Here is a 25,338-nt window from a genome sequence, read left to right on the forward strand (position 1 = left end):
TTGGTTTTGCTGTACAGTAGCTTTGTTCTTAACCAAAGTTTGCAAATGTGCAAGTTCTCCAAATTTTAATAACTACTTAAAAACATCTTGTCATAAATGTGCAGATTTTACACAACTGGAAATACTTTCATTCAACAAACTTTTAAAGTGTCCAGCCCTGTCTCTTCCTACAGACTTTTTTTAATGTTATCATTTTGCTCTTCCTGCATTTTATTCTGTCATGTTTACTTTATTAGATTGGTCTGCCATTGGACTGTATTATCCTTTGTAACATGGTGTCTAATTTCAACAGAAATATAATTATTGACAAAATGGGAGGGTTTTGTTTTTAACTTACCTTGTAGCTCAGTTACAGTCCCATTCTTCATATCCCATTCTTGAGCCTATTCAATAATCCCTTTGTGATATTATAGATTCTGCAATCCTAGTGCCTGAACTGGACTAAAATTGCTCCTCCCTATCTGCCACTGTGTACCAAGTACTTTAATTGTTTTCCATATATGACCAAGCACACAACATCTGTCTACCCTTGGTACCCTTGATGTTTGCAGAGGATTATTTTTATAAACCTCAAAGTTGAGTAAGTCAAGCATCTCACTATCATTAGGTGAAATGTGCATGGTTCTAGATGCAATTGTGGTCTACATACCTTGGAACTACCATTGCACTTGTGATGTGTACCCATTTCCCAGGCACATCTACTTGATTTCAGAGGAATGTATGTCTACCTAACTGTGCTCAGGATCAAAGCAAGGCACTTAGGAATACTTCTGTGAAATCCAGTGCTCTTATGTGCTGTATTATTCTCTACATCTCCACAGTATAGCCTCCATTCTGACTCACATTCGTCACAAACATCTCTCCCAATTTTCCCTGACAACTACATTCTCTTCCTCCTGATTTTACTAGATACTAACCTTTTCATAGGATTATTTGACCCCATTTTTTTGCACACAAAGTTGACCCCCTTTTTTGTCTGCAGGGTTCAACAGTATCACTACCTACTACTCAGAACTACGTTTTCTTTCCTTCACATTTTCCTTTGTTTGCCCTTCAGTAGTAGTACTGTCAGTGATGCCAGTTATAAGGAATGAGTACCCTTGGGGAAAATAAAACAAAAGCAAGGATGACATTTGCTTCTCAAAAAAGTATGCCTGACACACTTTCTCATAAAATTGTCTGCTAGACAAACAAACCATGGACGCATCTCCAACCCTACCAGGCTTATGCAACGTCTAAATTATCCCTATGAGTGGGGTCCTGTAGGTTGGCTAACTGTTCCTTATTTATTAATATTAGATTTTAATACTAAATATATTTCATGAAATAATGGACGAGTGGCAAGCTTAGTGTACTGGATGAGAGAATCAGCTGCTTTGTGAGGACTTAAAGCCTACCCAAATATCTGAGCTTTCCTATTCCATCCATAGCTCAGTGCTCTATAATATATCACTGGTCTTCAACCATGCTTTACCTCAAGCTTGCATAATGGGACTCATTTCTTAATTTTTTGTTACCACATTTGTGTATAACTGTAGCAGCACTGGTATGGCCTAGCTTAGGTCAGACACGATCCTTTCATGGATCCTGACCCAAAAGCTGACAGTGGCCACATACCCTGCTCTGGGTGGGTGATGGTTGTGGCCCCTCACAGGCAGCTTTCCACTCACAAGGTGTGAGCAGTCACGTCCCAGTGGCCAGCCATTCTAAATTCCCCAGCCGGCTGCACTGCAGGGCAGGACAACCTTCCAAAACAAAATTTCAACTGCCCAGACAATGAGCATAGCCTGGTCTGCCAACTGAGGATAAAAGCCAACTGTGCCTACAGTTTGCATTGCAGTTGGCCCAAGAGCTCATGGATCCTAACCCACCAGTTGACAACGGATGCTCTAAATCACTGGTCTTCAGCAAGTGGGTTGGGACCCACTATTGGGCCAAGGCTTCATTCAAAGTGGCTCGTAACAGGAGCACTATCACCATACAAAGAAATGGGTCTCCAAATGCATGTTTGAGTTAAAAGTGGGTCTTGGGTCTGAAAAGGTTGAAGACATCTGCTCTAAATCACCTTATCTCAAAACCATATGTGTATGCCACTGTGGTGTTGTTGGATAATTATTGAAATTATTGAATTATAGAATAAATATTAAAATGTGTGTGAGAAAGACCAAGAAAGTGAAGGTTGTATGTGCAAGAAAACCATGGGAGAAGAATGGAATGACATGTATGCAGGAGCTATTACTATAACTGTTAAGGACAAAGGAAGGAGGGAAAGATAAGAAAATTGCTATGCCTCCTGATTAAACCTTTGCTTGTAAGTGTATAAATGGTTGTTCTGTTTTCATATCCGGTGTGCTACCGTCAACTACTTGCTGGTTGAGGTTATGTCACACTGGCCTTGCAACATCTAAATAAATGTCCTGTTTGACTTGAAAATTGGAGTTTGGATCTTATTGGCCGTCCAGGATGAACTCACAGGGTATTGGGTATTGAGTCCAAAGACTTTTCCAACAATGTAATTCCATGCTTGGTCAAAATTGAAGCTGAAAATAGTTGTGCTTGCAGCTCATTTCTGGGTTCAATTCTGCTGGGGTCTTTTTTAAACCTTGAAAGTCCATCATATGGTTTATGACTGAAGTGCCTTAAGAGTCTGTTGGCTCCACAAATACTTACGTATAAGATTTACAGTTGTTTACTCCGCAAGTGCTTACCCATAGCTTTTTCAACACCATTTCAATACTACCACCACTGAAGACTATATGGGACAGGGTATATATGGTTGTTGCACTCTGGCTATGGAACGTTCTCAGCCAGGAAGTTGTGGTTCAACAGCAGGCAAATACTTTTTAAAAACAAATAAATACCAGGCAATTAAATCCTCTCTGCATTGCCTTTACAATGCTTGGAAGTTTTGCTTTTAATTCTGCTGACTGCTGTTATACTGTGTTGTTTTAATGTGCTTTTTTGCTTTTGTTTCAATTTGTAATCTTAACTTTTTGCAAACTGCCCTGGAAATCTGTTGAAGAGTAGGGTATAATAAATCAAATCAATGCATAAATATTTAAAATGTAGTGTATAAAGTGGATCAGAATCCCACCATGAAATCACAGCATGTTAAGAGCTTTGCAGCACCTGCTTTGCCTTTTATTTGCCTACTGTAAACTGGGCATCTCATGTTATATGTGTTGTTCAGTAGCTTCATATGTGCCACAATGCAGATCTAACTACCGGTATATCATCTGTCTGCTTTCAATAGCAGCTTGAACTGATTTATCTTCCTTATTCAGTCCTTACGACATGTGGGGAGACACAATAAAGCAGCATTTTAAACCACTTCTGATCAAGCCTTGTTTAGCTTTCTAGCTATTACCTTAGATGGCACTTCAGGAAATGAGTAATCAAACTGATTGGACAATATCTTCTTCTGCATATTACTACTGTAAACGTATTCATTCTTTAAGTGCTCCACAAAACCCAAATGCCTATTTCTCTATTCACTCATCAAAAAAATAAAATTATTATTTTTTCTACCCAGATCTTAACGGTGATGATAATGATGATTTGCTCTGGGTGCTTATATGTTATCCCAAGAAACTGAACATGTTGAAACATCAGTTTCTATAGCCTGCTGTGTTTCTGGGGTTGCCAAATGTAGCTCACACAGGCACACATATGCATGGGCAGTAGTGTAGGAACTTGCCCATAGGCTGCCTCATAGAGTATGGGTAGATTCTAACTATGGTTTGGGTGCCTTTGCTCATGAACAGAAATGGAAGGAAATCTAAGATACTAAACATTGGGTTTTACTCAGAGAAGTCACATTGATATTAATGAACATGACTAAAGTCATATATAATGTCAACAGGTCTATTCTGAGTAAAGCTTGGTTGACTACTACCTATTCTATGGAGAATGAATATAACCATTCTGACTTCTCCATATTTTCCTTGAAATTGAAATAAGACTCTTCACCTTGTGTGTTTTGCAAGCAAATCACCTGCTTGGTTACACACATAAAAATATTCTTGTTATGCTTTCTTTGTCCTCTGGAAACACTAGTGCTCTTTGAAGATCAAAGGGAATACAGGGAAAGATTTTTTTTAACTGTGATAACAATCATTATAGTCTACAAGCAAAAACAAGGAATATACCATTTCTAAGAACAGGTGTGTGAGAAGGTTGCCCCCCCCCCTCTCTCTCTCTGCTCTCTCTGCAAAATGAAATTGTGTTGACTTCCTTTATAGGCACTGGGCTACTTAATATGTGGCAATGAACTCATCTAATATATATATATATATATATATATATATATATATATATATATATATATATAGTTCTGCCTCAAGTCAAGCTCAGTGAAGTTCAGGATTCACACTTTACTGAGAGAAGCTCAATCAATAACTGGCATGGCTGTTTTTAATTTACTCAGCTCTGAAAATAGCTGAATCAAACAAAGATAGTACCTCTTGAGGAGTACTGTCATACCTTGGGTTGAAGTAGCTTCAGGGTGAGCATTTTCGGGTTGCAGTAACGGAACATGTTACTTCCAGGTTTCGCCGCTCAAGCATGTGCAGACGCTCAAAATGATGTCACGCACATGAGTGGAAGCGACGAATCATGACCCGCGCACGCGCAGACACAGGTTGTGTTCGCTTCAGGATGCAAACGGGGCTACGGAGCGGATCCCATTCGCATCCAGAGGTACCAATGTATATATTTTATCATAGAAAGAGAGGCATACGCAATACCTGGAGCTCTTTCTGAAATCCATACAAATGAATTAAACAAACAAATTATGTTTAAATCTCAGCATCAGCCTTTTGTTATCTGGAGCACCTTTCTCCAGCTTGGTGCCTTCCAGATCATTTAGATTACAACTCCCATCATGACAGTGCTAGATGGAGTTGATGGGAGTTGTAGTCCAAAACATCTGAAGGGCACTGTGTTGGAAAAAGCTGGCTTACAGTGCCTGCCATGTAATAAAACACAACATATCTTCAATAAGTAATACAGTGGTACCTTGGTTTAAGAACTCAATTTGTTCTGGATGTCCGTTCTTAATCTGAAACTGTTCTTAACCTGAAGTACCACTTTAGCTAATGGGGGCCTCCCGCTGCCACTGCCGTGTGATTTCTGTTCTCATCCTGAAGCAAAGTTCTTAACCCAAGGTACTATTTCTGGTTTAGCGGAGTCTGTAATCTGAAGCATCTGTAACCTGAAGCGTTTGTAACCTGAGGTACCACTGTATGGGGCTCTGCTCACAGGAGCCATGAAAATCCCTAGCCATATTACTTTTAATAAACTACTTACAATGGCCTATTTTCCAATAATACTACCTTTCGTTGTTCTTTTGTTTTATGTAAGGAAGAACTGCAAAAAAATGCAGTAGTTTGCACTGAAAGCCATGGCTATCTATACGAGGCCTAGAGGAAGCTGGGAGGGGGGGGCAGCACACAACTACTACAGCTCAATGCTGTTATTATTTTCTTTCCATCTATCCTGTAACACTGATTTGTAATGGGAGGCAGTCAACACAGAAAGTTGAAAAACTTCTTGGCATTCCATACACACTGAGCCTCTTTCTCTAGGGTATCGTACATGCATATCTGGAGGAGTAGGGGACTGTACCAAATTTGTGCTTGGGGTACTATCAACACGGTAGGCCTAAAACTGAAATATTCTCCGCTTTCTGGGATTTGCAGTTTCTATGCTCATTGAATTGTCACTAGATGACATTTAAAACTGGAGGATCATTCTGGAACAACATTTACTGCCTCAGTTGCCCTTAAGTCTGTAAAGCTTTTCAAAGACCGCTCAAGATGACAGCCAGGGAGGTAATGAAAATGCTATATGTTGCCTTTGGACATTGCAGCAGTAGTAATCTCCAAGAACAAACTATTAGGAGTACTACATTTCATACCTTAATATCCGCTGCTTTTAAGGAATGAAAATTCCCATCTAAGCCATTATCTATAAGCCCGGTGATCTCTTGTACTCAATAAAGACAGTCTGTAGATTTTAATGTGCAGAGCTGGCCTAGTGACTAATTACATGGCACGGTATGTGGCATTGTACCATCTTCCGTTCACCTGGGTCATTGTAATTAATTGCCTGAGCAAAGTAGTTTCCAGGATGCTGTTATAAATAATGAATGTTTAAATCTGGAGTAGGTTAGAAAACTCTGGGGATTCCAGCATTCTTTTTTTCCAAAAGCTAAATCTTCCAGGTTGCTATGAAGAAATGAGGCCACTGCTGTAAAGAGCCTAACACACCTCTGACAATAAATGGCTAAATGGTAGTAGCAGGGGTGATAGCATTAGTAGATTTCAGTTGGATCCTATTAAAAGTGCAGACAGCACTTGATTCTGCTTACATACTGTGAAAGTTTATTCATTGTATGTACAAAGGATGTAGAGGTCTTTATGTACCTCTAATGTATATCTTTATAATGTATATCTTTATAATGTATATCTTTATGTATATCTAATCTATCCCATAAACTCAGGCATGTCAGCATCATCAAAACTTTTGAAAATATGGTAGAAAATATAGGCAAAATACGTTTTAGAAGTTCAGTTTAAAACTCACATAACAGCATTTAGGACTGCTTACATTTTTTTTCTTTCTTAAAGACTTACCTCTCCCTGAAGATACTTTGATTCTGAGAATGATACACTTTCTAGCCCAATGAGTTTAAAAGCTTAGGGAGAGGCTACCAGGAGTGTCTCTCTGTTTTCCTTCCTTGTTCACATTTGAAGCCAGAATGCACTATCTGCCCTCAGCTGCCTGCAATGCAAACACAGTAGAGGAGTTGAATGATCTCTCATTTTTATATCTGAGCTCAAGCCATTTAGGGCTTCATAGTTCATAACAACAAAAAGTCACAACTTTGAATTGCTCTCAGATGAGTGCCAAGAGCTAATGCAAACTCTGAAATAACAGTGAATACCTTTGTAATCAAAGCTTAGCAGCTCACAATTGCACTGATTCTAAGACAAGTGACTTGAAACAGTTACTGAGTAGTATATCCCTAGTAATATCACATGGGGCTTTTTGCTGATTTGTAAAAGCACATATTTAGGTTGATGTGTAATGGACAACGTCCTAAACGCAATGCCAGGGTAACATGGCTTGGCTTGCATAGATGTGTGTGTGCATGAATGTGCACTAATATTTTAATTAATTATATGGAAAACTAGAGCATGCCATAAATTAACTTGAAAACCCATCCTGGATTAGTGCTAATGATTGGCCTACATCACTTTCCCAGTTCCATTCTACAGCAATGACACATGGTGATTCAGACCTAGGAACTGACACCCCTCAATTCCTAGGTCCAGTAGGTGTAGAATTTAATTAAGGTTTGGGTGTTAAACTGTGTGCTAGACACTTCTAATCACCTGGAATCAGCAAGTATTAAAATCTAATTAAGTCAGGCTAGCCTCCCGTGTTAAGATGATAGCCTGGCAGATGGGCCATTAAGAACACAGAGGATCAAAAAGAACTCAGTGTGAGATGGCAAATGTGTGGGGCCCCTCTCCCTCAACAGATAAAGTCAGAGCTTAGGTTAGAGGGGTTGGAGTTATGAGCTATGTGACTGAAACAGAAAGCAGCAGGCAGGGTGTGATGTTTTATGTATGTTGAATCCAAGGCTGCACCTACGGAAGAAGCTGATTATGCTGTGAGCTCTTCCACTGTAGGCTCAGGTGGTATATATGTGTCAATAAACCATATATCATAAAGACACCAGTGTCCGCTGTGCCTCATTTCCAAAAGAAAACATGGGCCCTAGGCAAGTGCACCTAGAACCCCTGGAATTTCGCACGCTCAGAGATTGGGGTGGCATGCAACAATACACTCAAAACCTCTCTATCATGTTTTGTTAAATCTGAAAATCCAGTTCGAAAAGTACTGCTATTTGTACTTAAGAACAGTATGAAGAGGGGGCAAATTCCAGTGGGTGACTACAATTATTCATGCTGGTTTACACCCAGTAGTCCTTTAGATCTGGTCTCATTTATCATGTTTATTGTGTTGTTGAAATGCTAGTCCATACAGAATTTCTGCACCTCTGTCTATGGAATCTGTAAATTAGATACCATTCCTTCCTGAGTGAGCTCATTTTAAAACACTTAGAAATTGTTTTTAGCATACAAGCTAGAAGAAGGTTAACAAAACACATTCTGGCAACCTTTTGTTTATTGCAATATAAAATCTCATAAATGAAACATTATTTCTCATTTGAAAGTAGACACTCTGAAGCAATGATGCAACCATCATACTTTTAAAGAGCATTTGGCAGGGAAGGGAAGACCTCCCAGGGTGAGAGATGAGGAGAAGAAAGGAAAGCTCCCAGGTGAGAGCTGGGAGGGTCCACCATTTTCTGTGCGGGACAAGGATTAAGAGCTACCTTAGAGAGAGGACTGTGTCTTTTCTCTTTCTTTCACTGTTTTTGTTTTTTATTTTATTTTTTATATCTTATTGTACTATGAAAAAGTTTTAATAAAATCATTCAGGGATACTTTTAAAGAGCATTTATGCCAATGCCTTACTTCACAATATATTACTGGTGGGTTTGCCAGAATTTTACATCTACATTACATTGCATAATTTTTCATCATCCTCAGATGTCCGAGCCTTTTGGAATCCCACAGTTAGAGTTGCTGAACAGATTATTTTGTTCATGAAATAACTTTGGCCTTTCTATACCTGTATGCCTGGCATGTGCTATACCACTGCGCTATGTGATGCATAAGAATGAAGCCTCTTGCAACTTCGGCTACAGTAATCAGCCCATGAGCACAAAACCAAATCCATCCACAAACTTTTCAAATATTTGAGCTAAATCACTAAACATGCCCTTAATCCTGTGCACATAAGCAGTTTGTTTATCCTCTAATTCATAATTCCCTGTAATTTTGATGTGTGCAAATAAAAGAGAGTGTACCATGATGAGAAAGATATAGATTGCCTAATGAATGAGATGATTATTTAGCCAAAGCAAACATGATAAAGAAAAGTTTCCAGGTCTAACTTACCAGTGGAAATTCTGTTTCCCCTCCAGGAATTTGCCTGATTTGTTTTCATTTTAACACATTTCCCAAGCTGCCTATTGCAAGAAAGGTCACACACTTCAAAACTGCTCCTGAAATAATTGGACTGGGTATATACATGTATTTTTAACATATTCATCATGCAGCAACACCATTATCCTGTGGGGTTTTTGCTTTTGTTTTGTTTTCAGCTGATTTTAACCTTGCGTTTTTGTACTATGTTCCTAGTCAGTGAAACATCCAAGTGCTATTCTTACATGGACAATCCATGATGTAACTGTGTGTGTTTTAACTGAGATATAATTGCAGGAGTTGCCATTTTCTCTGAGTGGTGTCAGAGAGAGATGTTTAATGATCTCTCTCCAAGTCATTTTTCTGATTAAAAAAAATTCCCTTAATATGATGTTTGGCATTTGGAGGAGGAATATAGACCTTGGTGTTTTATCATTGCAGGACAAACAGAAGCTGGGAGAGGTTTTTGATCAAGAAAATTGCATAGGGAGGGGAAGAATTCAACAACTCCCCCTCCCCAACTACTTCACATAAATGGGAAGCTCCCCCCAGCTATATTACAGTTTGTAAATATACCAGGAGATCTATCATAGATATCCCACATAACAGACAGTTTGTTTCCCCTCTGTAAGTCACAAGAACCTGCCCTAAACGAAGATGTACAGTTAGTATTAAATAAAATTTAGGGTCTGTTGTGGCCTGCCTCCCTTGTACTTAGACACTTTCTGTTTCTCTTCATAGCTTCTATGTAGGAATTGTGGGTTGTTCTTGCTGTCATTTTTAAAAAAGAAACTTGTATAAATATAAATCCTTAAATCCCCTCTTGTTGACCCCTCTGTCATATTATGTCAGCTTGGAAAAATGGCTGTATTACCAATGAAAACTAGACTATGTTCAAAAAGTGAACTTGCAGCCTTGCACAATGCACTGGAATAAGAGGCAGGGAAAAGAGATGCACAATTCCAAGTTACAGAACAATGTCCACTACCTCAATGGTTTGGAGATGAGTTACTGAAGAATTAATCACCTATTTACCTGTCCAGACTAAGGCCCCATCTGCACTAGGCTATTGGTACTGCCATACTAAATGATCAACACCTTACAAATATGGAACAGGAATTAGGTGGCACCTTTTCCGCTAATCAAAGTGTTCAAGTGGGCACATGTGGGGTAAGACATAGGTAAGTATTCTGAGAACAACTGCAAAAAGATTTGAGCATATCTGTAAAATTCTAAGATGAATATTTGAGAGCAAGTTCATTTACAATCTAAAAGAAGACTTGAAGAACACAGCACTTCTCTGAAATTTCAGAGGAAAAAATGATAACAATTGCCAATACGGGGCAGATTTCTACATGATATGTAAATTATTCCACAAACTCCTCTAAATCAGTTCCTATAACCAAACTACAGTATATTCTTGGGAGAGCAAGCTGCATCTGATATAGCCTGGAGCAATCACTGTATTTCCTCTACATATCTCATAAAAGTGTGGCATCCATAAATTTAGGTGCCTTGTGCAACAGCAATGCAAATTATTCAGATTGTTGCTTAATCTTAAAATCTTAAGATTTACTCTGTAGCCAGCATGAAAGAACTGAAAGGCACACCTACTCCTCAGGTAAAAAACAACAAAAATCCAAATAAATATATTCATCATCTGTCATTTGGCATGCCCTTCGCTGGCAGAGGAAAACCATGCTAATTACATAATAGAATTGTGTACAGTTTCACAACCCAAAGACCTGATCCTGCAAACCGTGGTATACTTCCTAAGTTTCCCTGTTGTGGGTATTGCTGTTATGTAGGGTTGCCATATTTCAAACAGTGAAAATCTGGACAGAAAAGTTGTTAAGCTTTTTTGGCAAAATCGCTTTTTAAAAATGCTGTTTTTGAGATATTTTTATGGGAAAACAGCAAAAAAGGGCACTGCCAACATGGGCTGCCATACATCCAGATTTCCCCAGACATTTGACCAATTTCTGCCCGGACACTGCTGCCGAATGCAGTATTCCGTAAATGTCCGGGAAAATCCAGAAGTATGGCAGCCCTAGGTGGACACCTGTATTGTTAAGATAAAATAAGTGGCCGTTTTGGGTCATGTTTCTGGCAAATAACTGTTTACGGTGAGATGCAATAACTACAGAATGCCAATGCAGCAACAGGGACAGGGTTAATAGTTATTGTGCTAGAAATGGATACAGCCCAGCCCACTCTCCTGGAGAAATCCCTGTGGTTGCCTGTGTAAAAATAACTTTCAGTGTGACTTGAGTTTATTCAATCATTTTTATTTTATTTTATTTTATTATTTTATTTTATTTTATTTTATTTTATTTTATTTTATTTTTGCAATCAGTATTCTAGTCTTAACTGCAACTGCAATTGCAATTCCACCCCCCCCCCCGAAAAGCTAAATAGTTGGGGTTAGACATGTATACACACTTAGCTGGGAATAAATCTCATTAAACTTAGTGGGGCTTACTTCTTAATAGAGATGCTAGGACTGCACAGTAACTGCACTGCCTCTAGTCCTTTCCACTTTCCTTGCTACATTAGTTCTTCTACAACATTCTATTTGAGTTTGTCAAACAAGATTTACACTTTGCAAATCTCATGATGACTAGGATTCTGTCAGCTCATATTTCTCCAGATGTTTTGTGATCTCATCCCTTATTAATGTCTCAGGGAGCTTGCCTACTACTAAGGCCAGGTTAACTGGTCTATAATGTGTTGTCTCTTGCCACTCTAGATGGCTCCCTAGCCGACTAGCAGGCCCTCATCAGCAAGTTCAGCCAGAGTGAACTATACATATATAAGCAAAATAACATTCCACGAGCTGCTCACAAGTTATATTCAGAGGGGTTTGTTTTCATTCAGTGGCCATGATACCTGAAATGTGTATGCCCTTTAATGGCATCTCAGCTGCTGCACTGAGGCAGCAGTTCGGAGGATCTGACATGAACATTTTAAAACCAGCGTAAGGCAACAGCTTGTCACTTTTTGTAGGCGCTGGGACTAGGCACTCAAGCAGTGATGTCAGCGCTGTCACTGGAAGACTCTCATTGGAGCTTGGTATGGTTCTACCCTGCTGCTAGGAGCAAGGAGAAGACAGGAAAGTAGCAGGGTCCACTGTTGCTAATGTGCGAGAGATACCAATGGGTTATGCTTGGGGAAAATATTTCCACTTTCAATTCTGAAAGCAGCTTGCAACATCATATCAAAACATTAAAATATAACTAATAAAATAACAATAAAAGCCATAAAAGGCAGCACATGGGAGCAGCAATAAAACCAAAGGAGCCATTAAAAATATAGGAAAACAAGGCCACTTCCATCTAGCACTAACTGTATTTATTTATTAGCTACATTTCTGCACCACCCAGCTACTGAAGTTCCCTTTAACGAAGATTAAAAAAATAGAATACAATATTTTTTAAAAAACAACAACAACACAACATTATGTATGACCTAAAACAGATTTAAACAGTCACAGAATAAAAACAAAGTGAATCCAACAGAAGCAAAGAACAGTGCATTAGCATTAGCACATTTTTGGTTTTAAAAAGCCAGAAAGAATTAAAAGATGTCATCAGATTCCATGTCCGGTAAACAGATGAAAAGATGGAACAGAACGACAAACATAGGGAGGCAGGGGAACTCCAAGGTGTCACTGCTAAGGAAGCTCTTTCCCTTCTAATTAGCCCTGCCCCTGAAAGCTATAGTCCAGGAGCAGACAATGTTGGACTACAACTCCCATCAGCAAGTGTGGCCAATGGTTAGAGATTATGGGAGTTGTAATGTCTGGCAGGAACCACCATAGCTATTTATTTTCAATATTTACAGACAGCTTTTCACCATAAATTATCTCACTGATGTCTACAAAGCAGTTACCCTGCTATGCTGGCCATAACAGATTTTAATGGATGGTAACCAGGCAGTTTCCTTTTTAAGTGGGCATAGCCAGTCTGCATAGCATATCGCAATTCAGCTGCAATGGCACATCATCAGCTGTGCTTCTTCACTTTCAGCCAGTCTCTTGGCGCTATTTCTAAGCATACTGATTCAGATTAGGCTTCATTGAAATGAACAGAATTTGTGTCTATGGAAATGTGCTTAGTCAGTTGTTATGGTATTTTCTGCTAATTACAAAGCTAACCACATTAGCATGGATATTGGGCCTACATCTTTAGCAGATAAGATGTCCTGCAGCAATAATAATATTATCCTAATTTTTAATGTCTATGAAAAATCCTTCCCAGATACTGTCTATTTAACATTCCTGAAAATGCTTGCTTGTGTAAGTTAAGCTAGCCAAGCCTTGGAAGAGGTTAGCTGCAAGCCAATCAAGATTACAAAGTTCAGACAGAGAAACAGAAATATACAGAACTTTAAATCTGGTCTTCACCTTTAAAACATAGCAAAACATAGAATCTTAATATGTTTGCTTTTAACATTCATATAGGAATATTTACAGAATTAATGGGATTCTCAAAATACCTTAAGAAATTTTATTGGCTTTTCACCCTAGATTAAAGGACAGAGGACAGAGTTTATGGGAACGATTCTGTAAAGTTCTCAAACACAACTGAAATGAATGGAAACTGTGCAAAACCCCTTGCATGGCTCGCATTCATTTGATGTGGCTTACATTTAAGAGTCTCACAATGAATTGCTTCCATGACTTCATGACACACTGGAAGATCTGCAGTAAAAGATTTGGAAAGCTACATTTGCAATGTGTTTGAAAGCCTGCCTTGACAAACACTTCTGAAGAAGTGTGCATGCACACGAAAGCTCATACCTAGAACTAACTCAGTTGGTCTTTAAGGTGCTACTGGAAGGAATTTTTTTATTTTGTTTTGACAAACAAAGGTTGTGGAGCCAGATCATAAAAGCCAAACTATCCCTGATAGCAGTATTACCTGATACCATCATCCTCTGTACCGCTACAAGAGACTGTGGTTTTTTTAAAACTCACACACACCCCAGAAGTTACATCTTTTCAGCATACTTTGTCAACTAACAAATATGCTGTCCAGAAAAATGCACTACTAGATATTTGACTTGGATGAACAACTGGTGATTTTAAAATAAATTATTTTGTATCACCCAAAACAAATATCAATATAAGGCCAATGCAATTTCCCACACATTTTATGGAGGTGACATTTTGAACTCCTGACTCCAAGAAGTAATGTTGTCTGCAGTTCAAAAAATCCCATGGAATGTGGAATCCATTTTCCAAACAGCCCTTTGCTATATTCTTTGGAAAGAATTGCAACACAAACACAACAATTTTAATATAAAATCACAGGTATTCCAAAAGTAAGTGGGAGAACAATCCTCCTTGTAAAAATGATCACTGAAACCAGATGCAGCATTACTGAAAAACTCCAATGCTGGCTACACAGCTAGAAAATTAAGCCACATCTGTCTCCTGCCATATTTCATATCAAGCAATGGAACAAATCAAAATAAACCCAAGATAAGCCTAGAGTTATCACCATAGGCAGTGATACAATCCAACACACAATTACATTTGAACCAATCCTATTGTGCTCAATGGGACTTACTGCTGAGTAAATATACATAGCATGATGGTGACCTCTTTCCTAAATGGAAGCAATTATTTTATTTAACTCTCCACCCAACCCTTGCCTCAAAGCCAGAGGAACTTTGGAGGAGATGTTTTTGTTCCTTTCAATCTTAGTGATAAGAACGTACTTGCTATACCTGTACATTTAGTACTGCAATTATTATTGCAGTACATCTGAACATAGAAGTGGCATCGTGCCTACCCTAAGGACTGAAATTTTTTTTATTAAATAGACAAAGCTGGGATGGGAAGGGAGAACAAGGAACTATCAAAGAGTAGGGTAAGAGAAATGATATTGAAGGAAAGTTTGGGAGAGACTATGTTGATGAACTGGGTTATGAGAAGGAGTGATGCTGCATGAGACAACCATTTGCCAACATCAACTTTGCCCTTAATCATACCCACCTTCTGCACAATGTGCTAAACTCCCATGTACTGCTCAAATAACAGTGAAAATTGGGGTGGAGCAGCAGGCAATAAATGAATACAGTGTGGGCAGTGGGTACATATCTCAATCCCCAACCCCAACCATCCACACATATAGAAATGATCCATGTTTTAAAATATTGCCTTAAAAATAAAAACTGTGTTGTTGTTGTTGTTGTTGTTGTTGTTGTTGTTGTTGTTGTTGTTGTTGTTGTTTACTAAAATTTGCATACCACCCTTCATCTGAATATCACAGGGTGGTTCACAACAAACAAAAATGCAAAATAAGAACAAAAAATATATTTTAAAACCACAAACCAATACACCCCCCAAACTCATTTTAAAAGGCCATAGATTGTTTAATCAGCTAAAGGCTGTATAGTTCACATGACTGGTCAATATTCTGTGTGCTGATAGAACAAATGTGCAAGCTTCTTTAACGGTGATATATGGTAGCACTTGTGTGTATTTTAATGCTCTGCAGCTGATAGAGATATTACCTACCTCCAATTCATATAGTTGTTTGTGATTAATAAAATCAGGCAAGAAAGCACTGTCATTGTTTTGCAAACATTTTTTATGCTGGTTGCATTTTTAATTTAACACAACACACTCTTCTCCTTTTGATAACACATACTTGCGGCACTATCTATTCCTTATACTGAGAGAGAGTAAGAGTTTAATAGATTTGTTTTTGTTGCTCTGTATATACTTTGAATTTTTATTAGCAACACAGAGTGCATAAAATCTGCTTAAGGAAGCAGTCTGGGACAACAGATGCCCTTGCAGCAAAAACCAAGGCCAAATCAGCTAATGGGCAAAAAATCTCTACTCAGCCCTGAAGAAACTAGTAATCTATACAGGATAGAGACTGAGCGCCAAGAACTGGGGCCAGGGTTATATAGGCCAAGTCTCTCACCAACACCCCCAAATTTTAATAAAAGTGGGACATAAATATTGGAATTAATTAAACTGATGACAAAATGTGGATTTTATTCACCTCCATCTTATGTGCATAGAGCCAAGCAGTTATTGTTCACTAAATTAACATGGAGCACAGGGTTTGATGTGCTGCAAATGGTGTTTGCGGGGGGGGGGGCTATGTTGTTGACAGAAAGGCAAGGCAAGCACTTACTTTATGTGTGAACCCTGTTAAAATTAATTTGAGATTACACAGGAGCAGAAGAACTAAATACTGTATTTGCTGCCTCTCCTCTTCAAAAGAGCAACAGTGGTGTGACAGAAGTCTTGAAATTAATCCCTTATGGTTATCATGAATTCCTCATGTAATTTAAATTTAATTCTGGATAGGCTCTCTGAGTGAAGTTCAGAAATCAAAAGGGAGGGGAGAGTGTTATTGTGCTCAGGTCCTGATTGTTTTCCTACAGGTATCTGGTTGGCCACTGTGAGAACAGGATGCTGGACCACATAGGCCAGGGGTCAGCAAATGTTTTCAGCAGGGGGCCAATCCACTGCCCCTCAGATCTTGTGGGGGGCCGGACTATATGGGGGGGAATTATGCAAGAGCACCACGAGCCCCGGTGGCTGCTTACCTGTGTCTTGTGAGCAGCAGGGGCTGGTGGCGGCGGAGAGACAATAAGCAGCACATGAAAGGGCTCCAGAGAGGGGCTGCTTAAAATGGTTGCCGCTGAAGTGCTGCTGCTGCTGGCACCAGCAAAGCCCAGCCCCCTTCCCCCATCTAGGCAGGGCAGGGAGAAGCCAGGAGGAGGGAGGGAGGAGGCGCCGCCACTGCCATGTGAGGGAGAGGGAGGGAGAGGGAAAGAACACGTGCGCTGGCGATCCACGTGGCGATTCCCGGACCGTCCACAGGCCATATCCAGAAGGCAAGATCTTCACTGTAATGCATTGTATAAGTAGCAAGCCTGGTTGCAGGCAGGCTGCCCAAATCCTATGTAAACTAACCGGAACAGATTACTTCTGGGTTTTGGCGGTCGCACATGCACAGAAGCGCTAAATCGTGCTTTGCGCATGCGCAGAAGCACCAAATCGCAACCTGCACGTGCGCAGACACACCGCTGCAGGTTGCGGACACTGCAGGTTGCGAACCTGCATCCCACACAGATCACGTTTGCAACCTGAGCATCCACTGTACTAGCATATGGATTCAAGTTGGAGGGGGGCATATTTAAGTAAACAACTGTGCCACATTTCTGCATCTGCACCCACAGATTCACTTACCGTATTTTTCACCCTATAGGACGCACTTTTTCCCCTCCCAAAATGAAGGGGAAATGTGTGTGCGTCCTATGGGGCGAATGCAGGCTTTCGCTGAACCCTGGAGAGCAAGGGGGGGTCGGTGCGCACCGACCCCTCTCGCTCTCCAGGGTTCAGGAAGCTATCCGCTAGCCGTGGGAGACGCAGCTCTCCCACGGCTAGTGGAGAGCTTGCCAGCCCCCAGAAGCTTGGGGCGCGCTGAGCTCAGCATGCCCCAAGCTTCGGGCTTTGCGCAGTCCTCCGCTAGCCGTGGGAGAGCTGTGCAAAGTATACGGTAGTATACGGTATATAGTACGGTATACTGTATCTAGGGTGGTAGGTAGCCCATGCACAGGCAGAACCATCTGTCAGGAGAATAGCCTGCTCATTTACTTGCAAAGTCAGACATTTCACCATGCAAATTCTAACATTCTTCACCTTGATTTATAACTGACAGACTCAGCCAGTAATCTTGGCTAATTTAAACCATTCTGCAATCAGAAGCTCAGTGTAAATAATGGCTTTACAATTGTTTAAAATAATAATTTCAAAGCATGAAAAATAGTTTCTGGACTTGCTTCATCAATATAACATTTTAAACAGATCAGAGCAGGGTCAGCCACCACAAGCATGTTTGTGTTCAAAGAGGAAATTCCAGATTAGTGCAATATAATTCATAGAACCATATTTCATATGATAGGATCAGTCAATTAGCACATTCCCATATGTGAAAATGCATTAGCTGATTAACACACTTACACATATATTTTGTAAAACATGACCAGATTATTTTCTTTTAAAGAATATGGTTCTGTAATATGTTACTACATGGCAGGGCTGGTCAAAATGCTGTCCTCTGTATGTTGTGGGATTCTCTATAGTTTGAAGACATAAGAAACCATATGTATAATGGAAAATTGGTCTGAACAAAGGCTGCTGGATTCACTATGTAATTATTAATTAATTTCTATACAGGATTTTCTCATGATTTCAGTTTTCCAGTCATTTGTTGTTACAACTATATATCAGATCCCATAGACTACCCCTTTACACTGAAAGAATTTACCAGAAGCTTATTGCTCCAAGTACACTACAATAACCTACAGCCCAACAGTTACTTGTATTATTATTATTATTATTATTATTATTATTATTATTATTATCCTGCCTTTTTACTGAACCAGGACTCAAGGTGGTTTAAACAAGTTTGTAAGCACGCGTGAGTTGGTGTTTGTTGCTAGAAGCCAACAAAGTTTGCAATTCTCTGTAAAATGCATTATAAATACTTCCCATTGAAAGCAGGATTTACGTCTCGGTAGAGATGGAGGAGAAATTCAGTTCAGTTCACATTTTAAAGCAAACTTAGCAAATTTGCACTTTTTGAAACAATATTAAAAGTAAAACATAGCCATCTTTCAAAATTATCAGAATTGTGCAGTGCAGTTCACCAGACAAGTAATGTATACAAAAACATACATAAAAACACTGGGGTAAAGTGGGCATATTAAGGTATATAGGCATGAAAATGAATTATATTGAGAAAATGTTAGGCAAAGTTGCATACAAATTTGTGAATGCTAGGAGAAATTTGCATGAAAATGCTGGTGAATTTTCATGCGGACATCATGTGAAACTGAACTGAACTTCCAGAAACTGAAAGCAACTTAATCCAACAAGTCACACATCCCTAAAGTGGACGAGGCCCTCTTTGTACCCCACACAACTATGAGTGCCAACTTGAATAAAAAATGGGAGGGCTAGGTAAGCCCTGCATAACTGATCACAAGACACAACATACACACCATTTGAATGGCAATGCCCATCAACTTTTGGGGAGCCCAGCCCACTCAAATATTTTTGGGGGGCAAAGAGACCTTGGCCCCTAGAAGTTGGCTCATATGCACACAACTGAACTTGTGCAGACCATGGTACAGTCAGAAAGTCCCCATCCACAGGTTACAGAGGCCTAGGTGGACTATATGGGAAAAGGTGGTATCAGAGATAGCCTTGCCCTAAGCTGTTCAGAGCTTTATAGCTCAAAAGCAACAACTTGAATTTGTAAATCGGTAGCCAGTGCAGGTCTTTCAGACCAGTGTTATAAGTGTGCAGTAGGGAATACCACTGAGAAACTGGGCCACTGCATTCTGCACTAGCTGCAACTTACAAACCCTCAGGGGTATCCTAGTATAAAGCATGTTACAGTACTCCAGTCGTGAGATTATGAACACTTGAGTCACAGTAGTAAGGATATCATTATCAAGCAGGGCCAGTCCAAAACATTTTGGTACCTGAGGCAAATCAGAAAATGGTGTCCCGCCAAGAATCGTAGTTTGTTAAGGACCGTGTGTGTGTGTGTGTGTTGTGTGTGACCCTCACAGAAATCCTCTCACACAGAAATTCTCTCACACCCTGCACACCCACAGAAATGGTCTCTCTTAAACAGAAATCCTCTCACACTAAAGCTGGGAAGTAAGTGGGGACAGAAGGGATCTTTTTTATTTTTGGTAAAAGAGCACAGTATATGCTGGATCTAGTAGAGAGGGAAAGAGGAAAGGCATAATGGGATGAGAAGGATGTGGAGATGAAAAAGTAGGTAGGGAAAATAAAACTCATTTCAAATGTGTCAGGACAGAAGAGTCAGACAAAAGCCTCAGTGCATTTGGAGGTGAGCTAAAGAAAAAAAAAGCGAGAACAGGAAAAGAAAGACAGCAGCCTAAACAAAACAAAAGGCTGTTGACTTCAGACTAAACATTGATTTCTTAAGCTTTTATCCTATTATGAGGGATGGTGGTGTTTGTGGTGTATTATTTCCTTATTTTGGCAATGCCATAGGCAAGCCCTACGTCCGTGGGAGTTTAGTTACAAGCACAGCTGCATATTCACTGAGGCATATGGTTGCCTTCTCTGTCCTGACATTCACCCATTTTATTGTTAGAGCAAATATATAAAAAAAATACCAAAACCACACACACACACAGAGAGAGAGAGAGAGAGAGAGAGAGAGAGAGAGAGAGTAGACTGAGAGAGGAGGAAGGGCGGGGAAGAAAGTTGAGCTTAAATGTTGCTAAGGAAGTTTTCCTCACCTTAACAAAGTGTCTGGTGTCTGCCTAGGCTGCCTTTAGGGCATGGCAACTTCAGCATCTCCTCCTTCTCTTCCTCTGCCCCAAAATTTTGGGGGAGAGACTGTGAGGCAGAGGCTGCATCCTGACAGCAATAAGGAGGAGAGGCGGCAGCTCACACCTTCTTTCCTTCCTCCACAGAGAGGAAGGGAGTCTGCGCACCACCCTTGGGAGGAGACCAGCAATGCTCATTTTTGACACCCCCCCCCAAAAAAAACCAGCCTCTTGAAGGAGGCATTATTGCTCCCCCTTGCCCCTAAGTGAGCATCTCAGGGGTCAAGTCAAGTCAAGTACTTTATTACGGTCATAGACCAGCATAAGCAAAACATCTAAATAAATAGCATAACAGTATGAATCTAAGCAAATAATTATTAAATAAAAAGGAGCAAGAACCAAATGTAGATTTAAACATATACACAGAATACTTAATTAAGCGTAAGTAATGGGTGAGTAAAAATTTATAAGAAAAATTAAAAGATTGGTAAACACAGCTATAAGGGGTGGGCTTCAGAAGTGTGGATCTAGCAATATGGGCCTTCAGTTTAGGATTGAATTGTAGCATAGACCATTCTTCGTCAAATATCTGTCATGGCAGCGCAAAATATGTGACTTCTGGGCTCTCGTCCTGTAGTAATAGGGAGAAGTTGTGTTCTTCTGAAGACTCAGGAAACTTATATAAGATGGGTTGGATAAACCTAGTTAGAATGTCTATATAATACTGGCAATGAAGAAGGGCATGCTCCATTGTTTTCTGCTGCCCAGAGTTACATGGGCATTTCCTCTCCTCGTAAGGTATCTTCCTCTAATGGCCTTCTTGAATTGCTGAAGGGAGAGCCTGACAACAGTGGCAGTGGCTGGCTATGGCGGCTGGGCAACAGCTAGCAATGGTAGCAGCTGGCAGTGGTGGCAGCAATGATGGCCAGCAACGTTGGCAGCGCACAGTGGTACTTCTCCCAGCCTGCCGCCTGAAGCGACTGCCTATCCTCACTTCGTGATGGACCAAAAATGTTCTCCAGGAATGTTTGTAGTTGGAATACCACCAAAGGTGACAGTAGGTATTCTTTGCCACTGAGGTCACTTGGGAATCTAGTGGCAGAGATGGATCCAACTACCCACTGTCCTTTCAGAGGGAGTGCAGCCACACCTAGAACAGGCAGATTTCTCAATTCCTGGACCCAGGAATCACCCACCCACAGTGCCTCTAATTTATCAGGCTTCAGCTTCGTTTTCTTCACCCTCATGCAGCTGACCAGTGCACCCAGGCACTTGTGCAGATAATGCACATCAGCTCCTGTCTCCAATATAAGGAAAGAATAGAGCTGAGTGTCATCAGCCTATTAATGGCACCTTGTCCCAAGACTCATAATGGCTGTTCCCAATTGGCTTTATATTGGTGTTAAATAACATTGGGGACAAAATGTTTTCCTGCAGCACCCCAAAGCATAATTGCCAGTGGGGCAAGGCACAATCACTCAATTCTATTCTCTGGGAACTGGCATGGATGCTAGGACCAAAACCACTACAATTCAGTGCCCCAAACTTCCATCTTATGGAGTCAATATAAGCCAATCCATAGCAGATGCCTTCAACAGTCACTGAGAGGTCGAGCAAGAGTAAGAGGATTGCACTCCCGTTGTGCTTTTCCTAATAAAAGGACATTTATCTGAGTGACCAAAGCTAATTCCATTCTTAAACCAGGCCGGAACCCAGTCAAAAATGCGTCCAGATTATCAATATCCTCTAAGAACAACTGTGGTTGGGCTCCCCCACCCTCAACTTTGCCCCCAAAAGGGGGGCTGTGACCAGGTAGTAATTATGATAAAACTCTGGGTATATACAGGGCTTCTTTAGGAGTGGTTGCATAGTGGTCTCTTTGAGAGCAGCTGTCACCACCCCATCATTCCCTGTCGCTACACAACCAACCAATCCCAACTAGTTGAAATAAGCCATGATGGGCACTTGAAGTGGCATAAGCACACTCTCAGGTCTCAACAACTGAAACTGATCCTCTGGATTGAAGTAGGCAGTACATCGGATGCCTCACCAGCATCTCACCTGACATTGGCATTCAGATTTATGGTAAAAGTGCTCGTCTCCATAGCATAATGCCTAGCAAAATTATCACAGCAGACCTCCAAGGTCCATTGTCACTTGAGACTTTATGGGGTTGCCTATGGCATATATATAAGCATCACCTCTACACAGACAGACATGGATGTTTTACAGAAGTTCATTCTCATTCCACAACCAACTGATATGTCTGGCAGGCTAGTGAAAATGTTTGTAGCCTACAATTTGTGCTCCAAATACTTGCAGTTTCACCAGTACAGGTTTCAACCATGCAACTCTTGGAATCTGGCTCCATGGCTAGTACTTCTTGACTCTACCATGGCAATAATATAGCCCATTTTTTTTAAACCAAATGTGAACCAGAAGTTGATTGTTGCACCTACATTAATCCGTTGCTCAAAACCAAAAATTAGTTACCATCACATTTTCTGCAATTCCATTTGGATGATTTATGCTGCTAATGTCCCGGCATTTACCCTGAAGTATATATCAGCCAATGTATAAAAATCCTTGGCAAGGGGAAGTATGAGATTTATGTACAGCTCCACTCACTTGTCACACAGTCTTTCTAACAGCAGAAGATGTTCTCTAATCAATTTTAGAGACATCAGCTTTCTCCTTTCAGGGTGTTTAAAATATAGCTCCATATATTAACATTCTACTCTCATTAATCTTCTAAGTCCATTTCAGAAGCATTCCATCAGCTTATAGATCGAAAAACAGTATTAGAGAACCTGGTCCAACTCAAATATAGTTAAATACATCCTTAGATCTCTAGGGATAAAAAAAATAGTGAAGACAATTTGATTAGTTTGATCTCAAACATATGTGTCTGGAGGATCTGTCCCGGTGACAAGACCAGTAACAAATTCTGAAAGAGATATAACAAGAACCGCCATTAAATGTGGTCAGGGAAAGCAAATCTAGATCTTGGGTAGCCAATGTAGTGGCCTGGCCGGCCAGGACACAGGCCTGTACTCAGAATGCAAGCTGAGGTCATTCTGGGCATGCACACTGGTATCTGTTTACCTGTAAGCACACAACTTTTTTTTTTTAATATAAGTTTTTCAATCCATCAGATTTGTACAAAACAACAGTTGTCTCTCTCTCTCTCTCTCTCTGTGTGTGTGTGTGTGTGAGAGAGAGAGAGAGAGAGAGTGAGTGACAGAGGCCTGGATGCAGGCATGGTTAGGATACAGGCCATTCTGGGCATGCACACTGGTATCTGTTTACCTGTAAGCACACATCTTTAATATTTTTTAAAATACAAGTTTTTCAGTCCATCAGATTTGCACAAAACAGCAGCTATGTGTATGTGTGTGTGTGTGTGATGCAGGCGTGGCTAGGAAGCTTTTCCTAATATACCTTCTGGGCTTGACAAGGCATTTGACCCTCACCTGTCCTGAGCTTACTGCAGCTAATGAATCACTTACCTTGTCCACGAAAAATCGAGCCCCACCTGGGTTGTGTGTCCTTGCCAGCCTTCCCTCAGAGGTGACAGCTGTAAGTTCTGGAATCCTGACATCAGGGGTAGTACATCTCATTTTGCCAAACAAAACATGCCACCCTGCTCTGCCATACCACCTCACCACTACCACCTGTGGGACACTCACCACCACTGTGTCATCTGCCATTGCTGTACCAGCTGTTCCAGTACTGCAGTGCTGGCATTGGCACCTGAAAGATTCCCTGAAAGAGCTTGAAGATCTCACCTGAATCTCATGAGGTGCTTGGCTTTCCTTGACATCTTGCAAGATTTTTATGAGATCTTGCAAGATCTTGCAGGAAAGCAGCACCAATACTTGCACCACTTCTCTGGCAGAGGTGGGGGTGTGGCAGGAGGCACCCACTACATTAGCTACTGCAGATCTAAGCGTTAGATCTTTCTTTGACTGAAGATGAACTAATACGTTATAGGCTGATGTGGCTCAGTTGGTAGAGCAAATGACTCTTAATCTTAGGGTTGTGGTTTCAAGCCCCACATTTGGTAAAGAATTCCTGCATTGGGGGGTGGGTTGGACTATATGACACTTTGGGTCTCTTCCAACTCTACAATTATTGGATTCTAAGTGAGAGTTGTTTTCTGTCTTTGCTGTATGAAAGCAAAAACTTTTGGTAAATACTTTTGTCAGTTTGATGGCAGGAAATTTCTGTCTAGCCATGGAAAGGGAAGATCTTATGAAAGCAGAATCCACACTGGATTTCAGCAATAAAGGAGTCAGAGTTATGCAAGTATGGAAAATTGAATGCCATAATATAAAATGGTTCAGAGTTTTGTCCCGGGCACAGGATCATTTGATCTTTGCCCATATGCTTAGGAGCTGCAGGATTAATTCCAACACACTTCTTTGCATGCCTCAATGCAGGGCTAAAAGGGGCATAATTTTTGCTTAGGTGGATTTCACTGTTCCCTTGCTGTGTAAAGTCATATTGCTTTCTTACAATAAGAGACTTGTGCTTTATGGCCCCAGCCACTGGTTTTATCTTTCACGAGGGAAATAACACAAGAATGATGATAAATTGTGTAATAATTGTTCTTATAGACATCCACAGGCTGAGCAGAATGAACATTTTTAAATTGGAAAAGGAGTTGAGGATTAATGGACAAAGGGACTTTACTTTTTGGGGAAATCTGTCTGGAATGTTAATACTGGCTGCCTTCTTTCAATCAAGTTACCAAATGGTGATAATATTTGCTGTGTGACCATATTGTTCAACGAAGACTTTGGCTCTGGTCAGTAAGGTCCACTATTACCTTTATAGGTTTCATTATGACAGCTCATGCTGGTGTAGGAAATTGTGGCTCTTATCTATTGTTTTCTCCATGGACAAGTTGAGAATTGTCTTAACA

At 40.4% G+C, this 25,338-nt stretch overlaps 1 protein-coding gene across 3 annotated transcripts in view; it reads right to left on the bottom strand.

The window, feature by feature from the left end:
- The window catches only part of NCKAP5 (NCK associated protein 5), a 647,162-nt gene that overhangs the window by 582,721 nt on the left and 39,103 nt on the right, over positions 1-25,338 (bottom strand). For all 3 annotated transcript variants that reach the window (XM_081870239.1, XM_081870235.1, XM_081870244.1), the window contains exon 2: positions 6,636-6,783. The gene's annotated coding sequence lies outside the window, so the exon portion shown is untranslated. The remainder of the gene's footprint in view (positions 1-6,635; positions 6,784-25,338) is intronic.

The sequence above is a fragment of the Podarcis erhardii genome (genome assembly GCF_964252035.2).
Source record: "Podarcis erhardii genome assembly, chromosome: 1".
NCBI lineage: Eukaryota > Metazoa > Chordata > Lepidosauria > Squamata > Lacertidae > Podarcis > Podarcis erhardii.